This window comes from Notamacropus eugenii, chromosome 2, assembly GCF_028372415.1.
Source record: "Notamacropus eugenii isolate mMacEug1 chromosome 2, mMacEug1.pri_v2, whole genome shotgun sequence".
NCBI lineage: Eukaryota > Metazoa > Chordata > Mammalia > Diprotodontia > Macropodidae > Notamacropus > Notamacropus eugenii.
In genome coordinates this window covers 69,058,872-69,077,505 of record NC_092873.1, presented here as the reverse complement: position 1 = coordinate 69,077,505, position 18,634 = coordinate 69,058,872, and the positions used below count along the sequence as shown (strand labels likewise).

The 18,634-nt window shown below is 42.9% G+C and overlaps 1 protein-coding gene across 21 annotated transcripts in view; it reads left to right on the top strand.

Moving 5' to 3' along the window:
- The window catches only part of PCBP3 (poly(rC) binding protein 3), a 398,673-nt gene that overhangs the window by 255,895 nt on the left and 124,144 nt on the right, over positions 1-18,634 (top strand). For all 21 annotated transcript variants that reach the window (XM_072640817.1, XM_072640816.1, XM_072640808.1 and 18 more), the window contains exon 4: positions 5,744-5,865. The gene's annotated coding sequence lies outside the window, so the exon portion shown is untranslated. The remainder of the gene's footprint in view (positions 1-5,743; positions 5,866-18,634) is intronic.

Genomic DNA, 18,634 nt, shown 5'->3' with positions numbered 1-18,634 from the left:
TCATATTCATCGTCATTTCTGCACAATAACATTCCATTACATTCACGTACCACAATATGTTCAGCCATTCCCCAGCTAATGGAAATCTAATTTGTTTCTAGTTCTTTGCTACTACAAAAGGTACTGCTATGAAATTTTATCTTTCTTTCTATCTTTGACCTCTCTGTAATAAATGCCCAGTAATGGATGCTCTGTATCAGTGGGTCCACTTTTATCACGTAAATCCAAATTGTTTCCCAGAAGGTTTGAAAGCCCCTTCCTTATTAAGATATAAAAATGAGAGTGGAGAGGGAGAGAAGAGAGGCATGATCAACTGAAGAACTTTGGTCAGATGCTAGTCAAGGTGGATTTCTCCATCACCTGCTCTACTTTGCCTCTGAAATATACTTTAACCACATGCCTTTTAAATTCTTTTTATAAGGAATTAATTAGACAAGAGGTCACTGAATAGCAAGGTCAAAGTCTTAAGCTGAGTTAATGTAAGGGAAAGACCTCTAGATTTTGAGACTGAGGACTTGGATCCAAATCACAACTCTGCAACTAATTGTCTGTGCCACTTTGGCCCAATACTTTCATCCCTTGAGAGATCTTTTTCCTCTTCCATAAAAAGAGAAATTAAGACTAGATAGTCTTGGGGGAACGGAGCCAAGATGGCAGAGTAATACCTCAGACTTTCTAGAGCGCTCTCCCCAAGCCCAGGCAAATACCTATAAAAATGGCTCTCAACAAATTCTGGACCTGCAGAACCCACGGAAAGACAGAGTGAAGCAAATCTCCAGCACAAGACAGCCTGGAGGGTCACTGGGAAGTGTCTATCATCCACACTTGGAGCAGAGCACAATTCAGTGTGGGCCACAAGTGCATAGAGGAGACCTGAGCAGACTGTGAGGGGACTGAATCTCTCACACCTGTGGTAGTTTCCAGACTTCATGACCTCAAAAGGCTGAGGATAAATTGGAAAGTCAGTAAGAAAAGTCTATGGGACCAGTGCAGGAGAGTGGAGCTGTCTGGGCCCAGTCTTAGGGTGGTGGGGGATGGGGTCAAGGAAACAATGGCAACCACAGCAGCAGCAAGGGCAGCTGAAACAACTGTTTCTGAAACTCTAGGCCCACATGTTGTGGGGGGATTGAGCAGCTAACATTACAACCCTCCACCCCCATGGAATCAGAGAACTACTTTGACAAAGAGCTCAAAAAAAGAAAGAGTAAGTGGCTAGGGAAATGAGCAAAACTCAGATAAAGAATCAGATTATAGATTTGGTGACAAGGAAAACCAAAGCATGCAAACAGAAGAAAACAAAGTAAAAGCTGCTACATCCAAAGCCTCCAAGAAAAATATGAATTGGTCTCAGGCCATGAAAGAGCTCAAAAAGAATTTTGAAAATCAAATAAGAGAAGTACAGCAAAAATTGGGAATAGAAATGAGAATGATGCAAGAAAATTATGAAAAATGAGTCAACTGCTTGCTAAAGGAGACCCAAAAAATGCTGAATAAAATAACACTGTAAAAAATAGACTAGACCAAATGGCAAAAGAGATCCAAAAAGTCAATGAGAAAAAGAGTGCCCTAAAAAGCAGAATTGGCCAGATGGAAAAGGAGGTCCAAAAGCTCATTGAAGGAAATAATTTCTTAAAGATTAGAATGGAGCAGAAGGAAGCTAATGACGTTATGAAAAATCAAGAAATTATAAAACAAAACCAAAGGAATGAAAAAATAGCAGACAATGTGAAATATCTCATTGGAAAAATAACTGACATAGAAAATACATCCAGGAGAGATGGTTTAAAAATTATTGGACTACCTGAAAGCCATGATCAAAAAAGAGCTTAAATACCATCTTTCATGAAATTATCAGGGAAAGCTGCCCTCATAGTCTAGAACCAGAGGGTAAAATAAATGTTGAAAGAATTCACCAATCACCTCCTGAAAGAGATCCCAAAAGGAAAACTTCTAGGAATATTGTAGTTAAATTCCAGAGGTCCCAGGTCAAGGAGAAAATATTGCAAGCAGCTCAAAAGAAGCAATTCAAGTATTGTAGAAATACAATCAGTATAACACAAGATCTAGCAGCTTCTACATTAAGGGATTGAAGGGCTTGGAATATAATATTCCAGAAGTCAAAGGAGCTAGGATTAAAACCAAAAATCACCTACCCAGCAAAACTGAGTATAATACTTCAGGGGGAAAAGTGGACATTCAATGGACTTTCAAGCAGTATTGATGAAAAGACCAGAGATAAATAGAAAATTTGACTTTCAAACACAAGAATCAAAAGAAGCAGGAAAAGATAAACAGGAAAGAGAAATCATAAGGGACTTACCAAAGTTGAACTATTTACATTCCTCATGGAAAGAGGAATTTGTAACTTTTGAGTTTTTCTCAGTATTTGGGTAGTTGGAGGGATTATATACATATAGACAGAAAGCACAGGGTGAGTTGAATAGGAAGGGATGATATAAAAAGAAATAAAATTAAGGGGTGAGAAAGGAATGTATTGGGAGGAGAAAAGGAGAAATGGAATGGGGCAAATTATCTCTCATAAAAGAGGCAAGAAAAAATTTTTTCAATGGAGGGGGAAAAGGGGGAGGTGAGAGGGAAACAGTGAAGCTTACTCTCATCACATTTGACTTAAGAAGGGAATAACATGCACACTCAATTTTGTATGAAAATATATCTTACAGTACAGGAAAATAGGGGAGAAGGGGAAAAGTGGAGCGTGGGGGGATGCTAGAACGGAGAGCAAATGGGAGGAGGGGATTATTAGAAGTAAACACTTTTGGGGAGGGACAAGGTCAAAAGAGATAATAGAATAAATGAGGGTCAGGATAGGATGGAAGGAAATATAGTTAGTCTTTCACAACATGACTTTGTGGAAGTATTTCGCATAACTACACATATATAACCTGTATTGAATTGCTTGCCTTTTCAGTGGGGATATTTGGGAGGGAAGAAAGGAGAGAAGTTGGAACTCAAAGTTTTAAAAGTGAATGTTAAAAATTGTTTTTACTTGCAACTGGGAAATAAGAAATACAGGTAATAGTGTCTAGAAATCTATCTTGCCCTACAAGAAAATAGAGGAGATGGGGATAAGGGAAGGAAGGGGTGTGATAGAAGGGAGGACAGATTGGGGGAAGGGGTAATCAGAATGCATGGTGTCTTGGGGTCGTGGGGAGGGGAGAGATGGGGAGAAAATTTGGAACTCAGAATCTTGTGGAAACAAATGTGGAAAACTAAAAATAAATAAATAATTTTTAAAAAAAGACTAGACAGTCTCTAAGGTACCTTCATTCACAAAGTTAAATAATCCCATTGGGTATAGTGAATTTCTCAAAAGTGTCCAACTTTCAATAAACATGCTTTTACAGGCCTTTAGGGGCTAACCAGGGAGAGATTTCACTACCCATACATTTGATATGACTGTGCCAGGGTGGAAAAGGGCCCATTTCAGACAGAGGAGAATGGTACATTCTACTGGTCTTGGTGGTGGGATCCCTGAATACAAGCTCCATCCAATGCATGGTTACATTCATTCATAGGTTTGTTCTGATCCTCATCCTCATCCTCATCCTCATCCTCATCCCTTTGGACCCCCTCCTCTCTCTCTGTCTGTCAAGCATTAATGGATTTTTCTGAGAATTAGTGGAATTATGCTGGTGCCATTTTCCTGTTTCTGCACATCCCTTGATTTTCATGAGACAAAAATGAGTCTTCAGGGTCTCCTGAGATCATAGATTTGGAGCCAGAGAGGACATCAGAGAGGGGTCACTGGGCCTTTATCCCAGAGTGCTGACATCTGGTGGAGGCATCCTTCCTTCTTCACTTTGTCCCTCACCTTGTGATTATTTCCATTCCCATTCCCAAGGGTCTCACTGCCTTGATGTCCCCTTTCTGGGGGGGGGGGGTGGTGGCGATCTTCCTCTTAGATCATGCCATCTTTGGGTATGACCTCCCCCACATTAGAACTGCCTTCTCTGATGCCACAGCCTCTTCCTCCTTGCCATACTGGACTATTTTGGCCACAGGTGAAAATATATCTTGCTATGGCCTTACTTGTCCCCTGATAAACCCTGATCAAAGTAAAGTTGGATATTAACTTAGTGGCTGACTGTGCTAAAGAAAGCCATGTCATAAATCAAAATGGAGAGGGAATGGGGGGGCATGTGACCAATGTATATTTCAGAGGGTGGGCAAGGTAGAGCACTTGATGGAGAATTTCACCTGGATTGACCTCCAACCTCAGTGCCTTTATTGATCTTGCCTCTCTTTCCTCCACTCCTTATCTTATTGCTGAATTGTTTCAGAACCAACTTGTTTCTTGTTTGGCCAAAGCATTCTTATGACTTACATCTGGGGACCAAGATTGGATGTCAGTCAAGGCAATGTTCTCCATCCTCCTGAAATGCTCTTCCATCCTCCATCCAACCTCCTGAAGTGAACATTGAGTCATGTGCCCTTTTCTTCCTCTCTCAAGGAGTGAATTTGGTCACAGAACAGTGAGTCCCAAACCTGGCTAAAAAACTTAAATGAAACTGACATGAGGGAAAGAGTTAGCCTACAGCCACATGAACAGGTGCCATGAATGAGGTCTTCACTGAGCTGAGGAAAATGTAAACATTTTGAAGTCTTTTGAATTGGGTTGGGAAGACAAAAGAAAAATGGGGATGGTACAGAGTTGGAAGACAAAGGAAGTATGAACTGAATGAGGTACTATGGGAACATCCCAGGAAGCAGCAACTTAGGAGTGGACTATAATTACAGTGTTAGGCAGAAGCAACATTTCCTATGGAAAGCTGTTTACTCATAATCCTTCAGGGTAATAATGTGGAGCCTACCGTCAACCTTTTGCAGTAATCCCAAGCTTCTAGAACTCTGTTTCCTCATCTTTTTTTCATACAATGAACCCTTTTGGGTAGACTGATGAATCCCTTCTCATAATCATGCCTTTTGATAATTGAAGCAATTGCTAAAATAAAGAGGATCACAGAAGGTGCAGCACAAGTGCCTGGGACATAGCAACGCCTTAGTTAGTGCTTGTTAACTGAATTCAAACAAGGGAGCCTAGGGATAAGCTCACCAGGGATCTGGTGACCAATACGGTGAAGTCCTCACTAACACCCTCCCTCCATGGTCTCTTATGTAGCAGGGGAATGGCCCAGACAGTTAAGGGTAAATGCATGAGGATAGACACCTCCTTCCCAGGTGCTCTCTAGCCTAGTAAAAGCCCAGAGATGGATGGTGTGGCTGCTTTCTCAGAATCAGCCTAGCAAGGTTCAGAGATCATCATCACTAATGTGCCCCCAGAATGATGGATGCATTGTGGTGCCATAGCAACTCTCAAAGACCACCTGTCAAGTTGGAGCTGGGTCCATGGTCATGGGAAGATGACTACCCCAAAGTGATCATAGAGTCTTGATGAAAACTAAGCCATGCAGCAGGTAACATAGTTAGGGAGTTCATGACCCACCCAGGGAGAACAAGGGGTACTGTTGGACATAGGGTTAGGATTAAAGCAGTATCAATCCATAGAACATCCCAGAGGGAAGCTGTAGATGCTTAGTGAGTTAGCCTTTATCTTGGAAGACTGACTTCCTGGGGAGCCACCCTACCATCACATGGAACAACTGTGGGCACCACATGTGCCATGTGAAACACCAAGTCAACAGGGCATACATGGCATGGTAGGTCTATATGGTCAAGGCAAAAAGAATCAAGCTCATTTGTCAGGAATCTCTTTGTGTTTCAGCCAAGTGTGGATCTGTAGCCTCAGCTGAGAGCTCTTCATGGGAACGTTCTAAGATGAGATCATTTGGAGACATCTGCTGACTCCAGCTCTGTTTGAACTTCAGAGCCAGCTTATGGGGCAAGGTGAGTCACTCCTTTCTGAACCTATGAGGCATTTGCTACTTTTCTTAAGTAATCATTTATGTCTTACAGCGATCAAACTCAATGACTCAAAATACTCAAGGGTATTAAGATCATACTGTTAAGATACTGATCATGTTCACAATGATGCAGTCCACAGTGTGTCTGGGAGCAAGACTTCTTTGACTCATTTTGTGGGCATTAGGGCATCAGATGGGCAGGACTTGCTAATAGTCACAGATTTTCAGAAGGATAACAGAAAATGATTTCTAGAAGAGCACCTGACATCATTAAGGATTTATCCTTGCAATACCTGTCTCAAGTTAAGTCCTTTGGTAATGTACATTTAATACATGCCATTGATTATTTCCTTTATCCATCCATTCATCCCTCTGTCTCTCCACCCATCATTCCTTCTATCCATTCAACCAACCATCCATTGATCCATTCATAGGATCAATATTTGCTGTGAAGGTAGAGTGAAGTGTAGGGTACACACCCTCATAGGTGAGATGGAATAGTTCCATGAATTCAACACCAGGCATGTTTTGATTCACTCCCCTACTCAATAAACTCCAGTGGATGCCTATTACCTTTAGGACCGAATGTAAGAGGCTCTGTCTGATTGTTGAAGATGCCTTTTCCAATGTGGCTCTACATTATTCCCCTCTCCCTCAGGTTCAATCTCACCATAGTGGCTTCCTTGCCATTTCTCTCACACTCTTCAGATCTCTGTACTTTGCACTGGCTCTCCCTCCCCACCCCCACTGCATAGAAGCCTTCATTTCTCTCAAGACTCAGTTCAAGCTCCATCTTCTACTGGAAGCTTTTTTCTGATGACTCTCCCCCATTTCTCAGGCACTGGTCCTGCTTCCCCCCATTGTCTTGTCTTTATTTTGCATGTGCATACATACATACACAGCCTTGTCACTTCCCCTACCAGAAAGAAAGCTCTTTGAAGGCAGGAACTGATGAAGACCAGCACATAGTAGGTGTTCAACATATACTTGTCAATGAAAGGACAGTGAGAGAATGCCATGGAATGAGAGATGCCATAGAAATTTCAGGGAAGGCAGGATGATTTTTTTCTGGGCAGGGGGGATTCAGGAAAGGCTTGCAACAACAGATTCCTGGCTTGGCACTGTGACTTTCCAGCAGGCTTCACAGTGTTTTTAGAAGAAAGTGGGGGTGGGGTGGACTGGCCTTCCTGAAGCCACCAGAAAGCAATGAGGAAGGGCAGCAGTTGGCTGGGGCCACGGAGACATCTCTCCCAACACACCTTCCAGAAGGGAATCCTGGCTGTAGATCCGACTCTCCTTCTCTTCCCCTTTATCCAATTTAAAATCTGTCCTTGGGATGATGGATATTAAGAAGAAACTGTAGCTACACAGCTGAGTGGGGTTTGAGCCTCTTGCTAATGGAAATTCAAATAAATTTTATGTGCTGAACCTACCTCTCTGTCTCTGTCTGTCTCTCTCCTTCTCTCCCTTCCTCCCTCTCTCTGTTTCTCTATGTCTCTCTCCCTCTCTTTGTCTGTCCCTCTCCTCTCCCCCCATCTCTCTCTCTCTCTCTCTCTCTCTCTCTCTCTCTCTTTCTCTCTCTCTCTCTCTCTCTCTCTCTGTTTCTCTCTCTCACACACAAACACTCACACTCACACACGCACACACACACATTTTGTTAGCCCCAGTAAAAGTCGCTTTAGCTTAATGCCTTCTTCTGATGTGAATCCAGTAAATGGCTGACTGGATTTCATTTCCCATTAGAGGGAAAAGAAGGGGAGTATGAAGGAGGAGGGGGGAGGACTGCATTTGTCTCTCCCTGGCATGGCTTTGTCAAGTGTAAAGAAGAGATCTGCAGGAGAAGAGACACTGGAGAGCCCGCCGCCACCCACTTCTGTCTCTTTATTTCCCTGGGAAATGTCTTTGCTCAGTTGTTAAGCGTAGAGACATGAGCACAGAGGTAGGTCTGCACGTCAGCAGCTGGCGAGGTGCCCACTTCAAAGAGCATGACCTATTAAAGGGTAGGACTGAAGTCTATTGCCCAGCATTTTGACGATCGACTTATTACTGACATAAAACCAAACAAAAGGCTGTCCTTCAGTCCCTCTCCATCGCCCTGTACTGAGGACTTGGGCTCATCTCAGACAGAGAAGGACAGAGTCACTTAATTATCTCCAGACCGGAAGATGCCTCCAAAGCTTTGTTCCCACCTCTACCAGAACAAGAATGCCCTTTTCAACATCCCTGACAAGTTGGCATCTGGCTCTTGCTTTAAAGCCTCAGTGAGGCAGAATGTCTGGTTCCCCCACTCCCTCCCTTCTTGGAACCCTTGAATACAAAGACATGGGAACTGTGCAGTATTCTGAATCAACCAAAATCATTTATTAAGCACATGAGATCCACTTGGAAACACCATAGATCTCCTCCGATGCATGTCATAAGGTATAGTGTGTATCTCTTGTGTGCATTCATCTTTCATTGCTGAAGCAGACCATGCCATCAGAGAAATAATGACATGACTTGCACTTGACTTTGTTTTGAGTGAGGGAGGGCTATGCAGGTCACCAGCCTCACTTCTCCTCCAGAGTCATCTGAATCCAGTGACCAGATATTCATCAGGATGACTGAAGATGATCCAGGATGAGGCAATTGGGGTTTAGTGACTTGCCCAAGGTCACACAGCTAGTAAGTGTCAAGTGTCTGAGGGGAGATTCAAACTCAGGTCCTCCTGCCTCCTGCACTGGTGCTCTATCCACTGCACCACCCAGCTGCACCTTGTGTCTCTCTTACCAAAGAGAAGAAAGAAAGCATGACTAGAATCCATCGTCCTCCATCAGCAATGTCACCATGGGACTGTCTTCTATATAACTCAGTTTGGCTCCTCTCAGATTTAAGCACTAGGGGAATGGGGTCTATCTGGGTGTCCAATAACTAGTAGCACACTTGTGATTGACCCAACTGTTCAGAATAAGGAGTAGAAATTGAGAGTAGGCCCTGGGGACAATCTGAACCATGTCTGGGAAAAGAGAGGGGGGCTGTGTTTGTCTGTGATGTGGACAGGAATTACACCATTATTCAGTTCTCTGCCTAGGAAACTTTAGATCCATTATCTCATTTGTAGCATCATAGATTACTAGACGTGGAAAGGAACTTAGGGACCAGCCAGTCTTCCTTCTTCATTTTACAGATGAGGAAACAGAGGCTCAGCTCAGAGGAGAAGGGGCATGGCCAAAGTCAGTCTTCACCACAGCCCAATGAAGGGAGGAAGATGAAAATCACTATTCCCCTTTTCTTTTTTTTTTTTCACTTTCTCTTTTTATTAAATTATTTTATTTGTTTTCAGTGTTCTACAATCATTTCCATATATCTTAGATCTTTCCCCTCCCTTCTCCTTCTTCCCCCCTCCCTCCCCACTCCCTCCCTGAGATGGTATACAATTTGATATAGGTTCTATACATACATTCCTATTAAATACTTTTCACCTTAGTCATATTGCATAGAAGAATGAAAATGAATGGGAGAAATCATAAAACAAAACAAAGCATAATACAAAAGAAAATGGTCTGCTTCATTCTGCGATCAAATTCCATAGTTCTTTCTCTGGATGTGGAAGGCATTTTGCCTCAGGAGTCCACTGGCAATTTTTTAAGTCCTTGCATTGCCATGAAGTACTAAATCTACCAGAAAAATTCATCACACACTGTGGTTGTTGCTGTGTACAAAGTTCTCCTGGTTCTGCTCCTTTCACTCAGCATCAGTTCATATAAGTCTTTGCAGGTCTCTCTGAAGTTTTCCTGTTCATCATTTCTTATGCACAATAGTATTCCATTATATTCATATATCACAATTTATTCAGCCATTCCCCAATTGGTGGACCTCCCCTTGATTTCTAGTTTTTGGCCACCACAAAGAGAGCTACTATAAATATTTTTGTATATGTGGGACCCTTTCCCATTTTTATGATCTCTTAGAGATGCAGTCCTAGAAGTGGTACTGCTAGGTCAAATGGTATACACATTTTTGTAGCCCTTTGGACATCGTTCCAAATTGCTCTCCAGAATGGTTGGATCAGCTCACAGCTTCACCAACAATGAATTAGTGTCCCAACTCTCCGACATCTTCTCCAACATTTATCATCTTCCTGTTTTGTCATGTTAACCAATATGATAGGTGTGACGTGAAACCTCAGAGTTGTTTTGATTTGCATCTCTCTAATCAACAGTTATTTAGAACATTTTTTCATATGACTGTAGATGTCTTTAATTTCTTCAAAACTGCCTGTTCATATCCTTTGATCATTTATCACTTGGGATCCCCCTTTTCACAGGTGATGAAACCAAAGCTCATGGAGACTGAAAGGCTTGTCCAAGGCTCTGCCCTTAGAATATGGGGGATCTGGGTCAGACCTTCTGATTAAGCAAGACCAACGTTCTGTTCACTGAATCACATTGCCTCTTTGTGATTCAATGTGTTCACTGCAAGAATCCATTTTTTTGCCACAGGTAGGTCACCCTTGACCTACTGTCACAAACGGTGTGTCTTGGACGACCCTAGTCCACACCGTATATGTAAAGCTATCTATCACTGGTAGCGAGATGCTTTAAAGTTATTTCTCCTCTGGAGTGTGTGAATATGAGGATTCCCTACTCCCTAGTGGCGTCTTTTCTAGACCAGTCATAGTGAGGTACCCTCCAAAGATGACCAGGAAAGCTGTGTGCTCAAGGTGCTCTGGAGGCCTCTCTAGGCAGTGATCTCCAAAGGTGGGAGTCCCACCAGCTGCATCTCACACTCAGCGTACGACACCCAAGACTGAGATCATTGGCACCTCCCCTACTTTCCTTCCTCCTCCCAACTTCCACCCTTCTCTTTCTGACCCTCTGTTCTCCTGCTCTTCCAGGCTCAGAAGCCCATGGTGATACATTTTTGGCTGCCTGTGGGAGCACAGGCCAAGGTCTTTCTGGTCTTCTTTAGTGACATTCCTCACCTGCATCCCTTTTTTCATAACACTAAGGCACATTTATAGGGCACTCCAATACTTGCAAAGTATTTACATGAATTAAGTAACAAAAAAGCATTAGTGAGTGCCAATTCTATGTCAGGCACTGTGCTTATTGTTGGGAGTGGAAAGAGTTTAAAGAGACAGGCCTTGCCTTCAAGGGACTTACATTCTAATTGCGGAAGGAAGCATAATTTGGGAGAAGTGGCCAAGAGAGAAAGGGGTTGGTTGGTTTATCTGCAGAAGTAAAAAAGCACAGATGCAGCTGCAGAAGGGGAGATGGTCTAGTTGGATGGTTGACAACCCAAGCGTGGGATCAAGTCTCCAGGCATAGTGGGATCAGTGGGTTGGTTTGCACACACCTCAGCCCCAGTGAGCTGCAGGAATGAGCCAGAGCCTTCTCTGGTTACTGTCCTTCTATACATTCACCCACTAGTCACTCCAACATGGAACTTCTAGGCAATGAGGGGATGATTCAGGAATACTCTGGTAGCAGGGTCCAGGTCTTGAGCAGAGATGGAAGCAGAATAAGCAGAGGGTATTTGGCCTAGATATTCCCCCAGACTTGACCGGTCGATAAAATGTGGGACAGAATCACCAGAGGTAGTGCCATGAACTTGGAATCAGGAAGAACTGGATTCACCTATCACCTTAGACATCAGCTTCGTGACCCTGAGCAAGTTATTTCTTCTCTGTAAAATCAGTAACTGAAATAGCTGGCCTCTAAGATTGCTTGTGACTGTGACTATAATCCTACAAACCCTGTAAACACCAGTACTATAGGCATTGTGGCTGCTGTCACTATAATTTTCTTGTAGAAATGAAGGGCTACCTAGGTTGTCATCCAGCTCATACATGTCAGAGGTGAGAGTCAAGCCCAGGTCTTGCTGCTTCCAACATCCCTGTTCTCCTCTCCCTGAGCTGTGCTTAGAATGTAACTTTCTTGAGGAATTGGTTTTTGCTTTGCCTTCATATCCCCGGGACTTAGCACATTACAGAGCACGTGGTAGTGCTCAATAATGCGTGTGCTATCTGCTCAATAGATTGATTGTTACATGGATCCCACCTTCACTTCAAGTCCTCATTGTCCCTTACCAAATGAATGCAGAGAAACCAGACTTAGAGTCCTTGGGCTCCTGCCCACAAGGTCTCTGCCTCCTTCCACCCTGGGAGAATCCGGAATCAATTCAAATGTCTTTTTATGAGAATTGCCTCTGGTGACACTATGAAGTTGGAGCCATGCTCATTATGCTAAGTGCACAATTTTAAGGGAGAAGGACAGGTTGAGGTAGATGAGTGGGGCTGTTTGGGAAAGTGTTCACTGGCATACTATTCTCTGCTTGATGGGAATTTGAAGGTGAACCAATAAAGCTAATTTTATTGATCTGGGACATGGGTGTTATGTCAGTACAATGTGGCCCTGAGGAAAGAACATCTGCCCCTCACTTAGTGGGACCATCCTACTCCCCCCCCCCCCCCACCATTAGTTTCTGGATCCTCTTCACGCCCTTCTGAAGCAATTAGTCAAAGAGATAGTTTGGTACAGCACCGCTTGCTCTGTGAGCTCTGTTAACCTTGCTCAAGGCTACAGAGAAAAGAATGCAGAGGGTTGGGCAAAGAGAAGCAGCCTCTGGTTTGCCCATTTCCCAGGGTTCCATCACCTCCTGCAATGATTAATCTGGTCTCAATTCTGTGGAAGCTTGCCATTGATTCAATTTCCCTTAACTGATCCTTAGGATGATTTCTGTGCCATGTGAACTACCCACATCAAAGACACTGTCCCAATCCATGTCTGCCCCTACTCTTACCTGTACCTGGACATCTGTATCCTCTGACTCTCACTCTATCATCCTTCTGCAGACATCAGGCAGCTATAGCCACCATGTCATCCTCACACTTTATCCAGTTCCTGTCTTTATACCCATAAACACATTCACTCACTCACCCCTGGTCATCCTTAAACAAAGGGAGGGTGATAGTTGTTTGAATTATGGAAGATTGACTCACCAGCCACCTTCACTTGATTAATCTGGGTAGAATTATTTGGCTTTCCCAGAATTCATTTGCCTCCCTACAGTAAATGTTCCCAAGACATGAGCACAGTCTGTCTTGCCTGGTCTCTGTACACCTCCTGCAATAAGATTTATGTGATTAATGTGCCAGCAGACTCATTCTCTGCAGACAGTACAAAAGGTAAATTCTGTCCCAGATGGAATGATTATGTAAATCAGATTAGCAGAGTTTGAATAAATGAAGTTATTTCATTGGCTACAACAAGGTAAGTAGGGTTCCTCATGGCAAGATGTCACTCTGAACCACAAGAGAATCTCTTCACCATGTTTCCTGGGATTGGAACCCAGCCCTCTTCCTCTGTCATCCTTCTCTTTGCCCTATGGTTGAATGTTCTGAGTGTGTTGATTCTAACAGAGAACTGTGAACAACCAAAGGTAGATGGTGTGTACAGTAGAAAGGCCACCAGCCCAGAGGTTCGGGTACTTTAGTCCCTCCTCTTCTTCCTGGACCAGTTCATTGAGGGAAGGGATATAAGCAGGGAAGCCCTGAAACGCGACAGAGCAATCAACCTTGATGGAGGCTCTAGAATAAGCTGTGGCTTTTCTCCTTGGAGGACTTGAAAAGAATAGAGGGATCCAGGCCTAGGGAGGACTTTGGACCCAAAAACATTAACCGATCACATCTGACCTAAATGTTTGAGGAGCCACATGATGGGTCTTCCTGTTTCCAGGCTCTCCCCTTTCCAACCCAACCTCCACGAAACTGCCAGATCAATCATGGCCATCTTTGACCATGTCCATCCATTGCTCTATGACTTCCCTTACCATTCCCTTACCTCCCTGATCTCAGGACTCTCCCTGGACACCACTCTCCACTGGGCATTGTTCTCCTCGATTATCATGTAAGCCCCTGGGACAAGAACTCTTTTTTCCTCTTCATATTGCCTGTGCTTAGCACAATATTTGGCATAAAGTAAGTACTTAATAAATGATTGTCATTCACCCATTTGTTTATTCATTTCTTTATTCGTTCATGTCTCTCCCCTGCTCAAAAATATTCAGTAGCTGATTGTTGCCTCTAGGATAAAAAAACCTGACATTGAAAGTTTGCTAGGCATCCATCTTTCCAGGTTTTTTTTTTCATCTGTACTACTCCCCATCAGATGGTCTGCAAGCCAGCTTTTCCTCAAACTAGACCTAACTGCTTCCTGTGTGATTTTCCACAATCCTTGAACTTGAATGCATATATATATTCATTAATTTATTTATTTTTAGTATTCAGCATTCACTTTCACAAGATTTTGAATTCCAAATTTTCTCCCCATCTCTCCCCTCCACCCAACCCAAGATATTGTGCATTCCTATTGCCCCTTCCCCTTATCTTCCCTCTCTTCTATCACACCTCTCCCTTCTCTCATCCCCCTCCCTTCCATTTTCCTGCAGGGCAAGATAGATTTCTATACCACATTGCCTCTATGTCTTATTTTCCAGTTGCATGTAAAAACAATTTTTAACATTTGTCTTTCAAGCCTTGAGTTACAACTTCTTTCCCTTCCTCCCTACTCATCCATCTCCACTGAGAAGGTAAGCAATTTGATATAGATTACACATGTGTAGTTATGCAGAAGGCTTCCATAAAAGTCATGTTGTGAAAGACTAACTATATTTACCTCCTATCTATCCTGTCTCCCATTTATTCTACTCTCTCCTGGCCCTGTCCTTCCTCAAAAGTGCTTACCTTAATTACCTCCTCCTCCAATTTGTCCTCCCTTCCATCATCTTCCCCACCCCCATTTATCCCTTTACCCCTTACTTTCCTTTAGTGTAAGATAAATTTTCATATCAAATTGAGTGTGCATGTTATTCCCTTCTTAAGCTAAATTCCATGAGAGTAAGGTTCATTCTTTCCCTCCCACCTCCCCCCTCTTCCCCTTCACTGAAAAAGCTTTATCTTGCCTCTTTCATGGGAGAGATAATTTACCTCTTCTATTTTTCCCTTTCCCTTTCTCCCAACACATTCCTCTCTCACCCCTTAATTTTATTTTTTTATAACATTCCTTCATAGTTAACTCACCCTGTGCCCTCTGTCTATATGTATATAATCTCTCCAACTACCAATACTGAGAAAACTCTCAAGAGTTACACATATTTTCTTTCTATGTAGCAATATAAGCAGTTCAACTTTAGTAAGTCCCTTATGATTTCTCTTTCCTGTTTACCTTTTCATGCTTTTCTTGATTCTTGTGTTTGAAAGGCAAATTTTCTATTCAGTTCTGGTCTTTTCTCCAAGAGTGCTTGAAAGTCCTCTAGTTCATTGAATGACCATTTCTTTTCCCTGACATATTATACTCAGTTTTGCTGGGTAGGTGATGCTTGGTTTTAATCCTAGCTCTTTTGACTTTTAGAATATCATGTTGCAGGCCCTCCAGTCCCTTAATGTAGAAGCTGCTAGATCTTCTGTTATCCTGATTGCATTTCCACAATACTAGAATTGTTTCTTTCCAGCGCTTGCAATATTTTCTCCTTGACCTGGGAAATCTGGAAATTCGCTACATTATTCCCAGAAATTTTCCTTTTGGGAACTCCTTCAGGAGGTGATCAGTGGATTCTTTTAATGTCTATTTTACCCTCTGGTTCTAGAATATCAGGGCAGTTTTCCTTGATAGTTTCTTTTTTTAATTTATTTATTTAACTTCTCAACATTCATTTCCACAAAATTTTGGGTTCCAAATTTTCTCCCCATTTCTCCCCTCCCCCACCCCAAAACACCAAGGATTCTAATTGCCCCTATCACCAGTCTGCCCTGTGTTCTAACATCCCTCCCTTCCCTTATCCCCATCTTCTCTTTTGTCCTGTAGGGCAAGATAACTTTCTATACCCCATTGCCTGTATTTCTATTTCCTAGTTGCAAGAACAATACTCAACAGTTGTTCCTAACATTTTGAGTTCCAACTTCTCCTCATCCCTCCCTCCCCACCCATTCCCTTTGGGAAGGCAGGCAATTCAATATGGGCCATATCTGTGTAGTTTTGCAAATGACTTCCATAACAGTTGTGTTGTGTAAGACTAACTATAATTCCCTCCATCCTATCCTGCCCCCCATTGCTTCTATTCTCTCTTTTGATCCTGTCCCTCCCCAAGAGTGTTGGCTTCAGATTGCTCCCTCCTCCCACTGCCCTCCCTTCCATCATCTCTCCCGCCCTGCTTATCTCCTTCTCCCCCACTTTCCTGTATTGTAAGATTGGTTTTTATACCAAAATGAGTGTGCATTTTATTCCTTCCTTTAGTCAAATGTAATGAGAGTAAGCTTCATGTTTTTTCTCTCACCTCCCCTCTTTTGCCCTCCACTGAAAAGTCTTTTACTTGCCTCTTTTATGGGAGATAATTTGCCCCATTCCATTTCTCCCTTTCTCCTCCCAATATATTTCTCTCTCACCACTTAATTTCATCTTTTTAAGATATGATCTCATCCTATTCAATTCACCCTGTGTTCTCTCTCTCTCTCTCTCTCTCTCTCTCTCTCTCTCTCTCTCTCTCTCTCTCATTCTTTCTGTGTGTGTGTGTGTGTGTGTAATCCCACCAACTACCCAGATACTGAAAAAAGTTTCAAGAGTTCAAATATTGTCTTTCCATGCACAAATGTAAACAGTTCAACTTTAGTAAGTCCCTTATGATTTCTCTTTGCTGTTTACCCTTTCATGCTTCTCTTGATTCTTGTGTTTGAAGGTCAAATTTTCTTTTCAGCTCTGGTCTTTTCATCAAGAATGCTTGAAAGTCCTCGATTTCATTAAAAGACCATTTTTCCCCTGAAGTATGATACTCAGTTTTGCTGGGTAGGTGATTCTTCGTTTTAGTCTTAGTTCCTTTGACTTCTGGAATATCATATTCCATACCCTTTGATCCCTTAATGTAGAAGCTGCTAGATTTTGTGTTATCCTGATTGTATTTCCACAATACTTGAATTGTTTCTTTCTAGCTGCTTGCAATATTTTCTCCTTGACCAGGGAACTTGACCAGGAATTTGGCCACAATGTTCCTAGGAGTTTCTCTTTTTGGATCTCTTTTAGGCAGTGATCGGCGGATTCCTTGAATACTTATTTTGCCCTCTGGTTCTAGAATCTCAGGGCAGTTTTCCTTGATAATTTCATGAAAGATGATGTCTAGGCTCTTTTTTTGATCATGGCTTTCAGGTAGTCCCATAATTTTTAAATTGTCTCTCCTGGATCTATTTTCCAGGTCAGTTGTTTTTCCAACGAGATATTTCACATTATCTTCCATTTTTTCATTCTTTGGGTTTTGTTTTGTGATTTCTTAGTTTCTCATAAAGTCATTAGTCTCCGTCTGTTCCATTCTAATTTTGAAAGAACTATTTTCTTCAGTGAGCTTTTGAATCTCCTTTTCCATTTGGCTAATTCTGCTTTTGAAAGCATTCTTCTCCTCATTGGCTTTTTGAACCCCTTTTGCCAATTGAGTTAGACTATTTTTAAAGGTGTTGTTTTCTTCAGCATTTTTGGGGGCCTCCTTTAGCAAGGTGTTGACCCGCTTTTCATGTTTTTCTTGAATTTCTCTCATTTCTCTTCCCAGTTTTTCCTCCACCTCTATAACTTGATTTTCAAAATCCTTTTTGAGCTCTTCCATGGCCTGAGCCCATTGAATGTTTATTTTGCATGTTTGGGATTCAAAAGCTTTGACTTTTATTTCTTTCCTTGATGATAAGCATTGTTCTTCCTCATCTGAAAGGATGGGAGGAGATATCTGTTCACCAAGAAAGTGACCTTCTATGGTCTTATTTTTTCCCCTTTTTTTGGGCATTTTCCCAACCTGTTTCTTGACTTTTGGGTCCTTTGTCAAGAGTAAGGTATACTCTGGGGACCTGTAAGATATCAGTTCCTCCAAAGTGGCATTATCAAGCGTGTACTGGTCTGGGTGCTGGGTAGGATTTTTGTGCCCAGAATCTTAGCAGAGTTTCCTCTCCACAGGCACCTGACCTCCAGTTCTGCCAAGCAAGCACTGGGGGTGGGGGGGGGGGGGATTCAGTCAAGCTGTGGGGGTAGGGTCACCATTTAGTGCGAGACAAAGACCAGCTCCTTCAGTGTCCCCAGGGGAATGATCCAGCATGGTCTCGGGCTGCTGGAGAGGCTGCCTTGAGATCTGCTGCTGCCTGCCCAATGTGGCCTCTGTGGGCCACTGCCTGAGGCTGGAGCTATGGGAAGGCCCTTCGCCCTTCCCGGCCAGCTGAAAAACCACCATCACTGACCTTTGTTGCCTGTGGGTTGAGGGATCTGAGAACTTGCTGCTGCTGGGACTGGGGATTCCTCGACTGGAGATTCTGCCCTCAAGGGCTATTCACGAGCCATGCGCTGTGCAGCCAAGGCTGGGCTGGGCTCCCCACTTGGCTCTGCGTCTGGTGCAACTGATGTTTCCTGTGGGCCTTTCAGGTCACCCTGGGCTTGAAATCTCCTCCACTCTGTTGTTCTCCACTTCTGCTGCTCCAAAATTTGTTGACAGTCCCCTCTCTACAGGTATTTTATGGGCTGTGTGGGGAGACTCTGCATATGTGTGTCCTTCTACTCCGCCATCTTGGCTCTCCCTGTCCCTTGATAGTTTCTTGAAAGGTGGTGTCTAAGCTCTTTTTCTATTGTGGCTTCCAGGTAGTCCAATAATTTTTAAGTTCTCTCTCCTGGATCTATTTTTCAGGTCAGTTGTTTTTTCTGATGAGATGTTTTACATTGTCAGCTATTCTTTCATTCCCTTGGTTTTGTTTT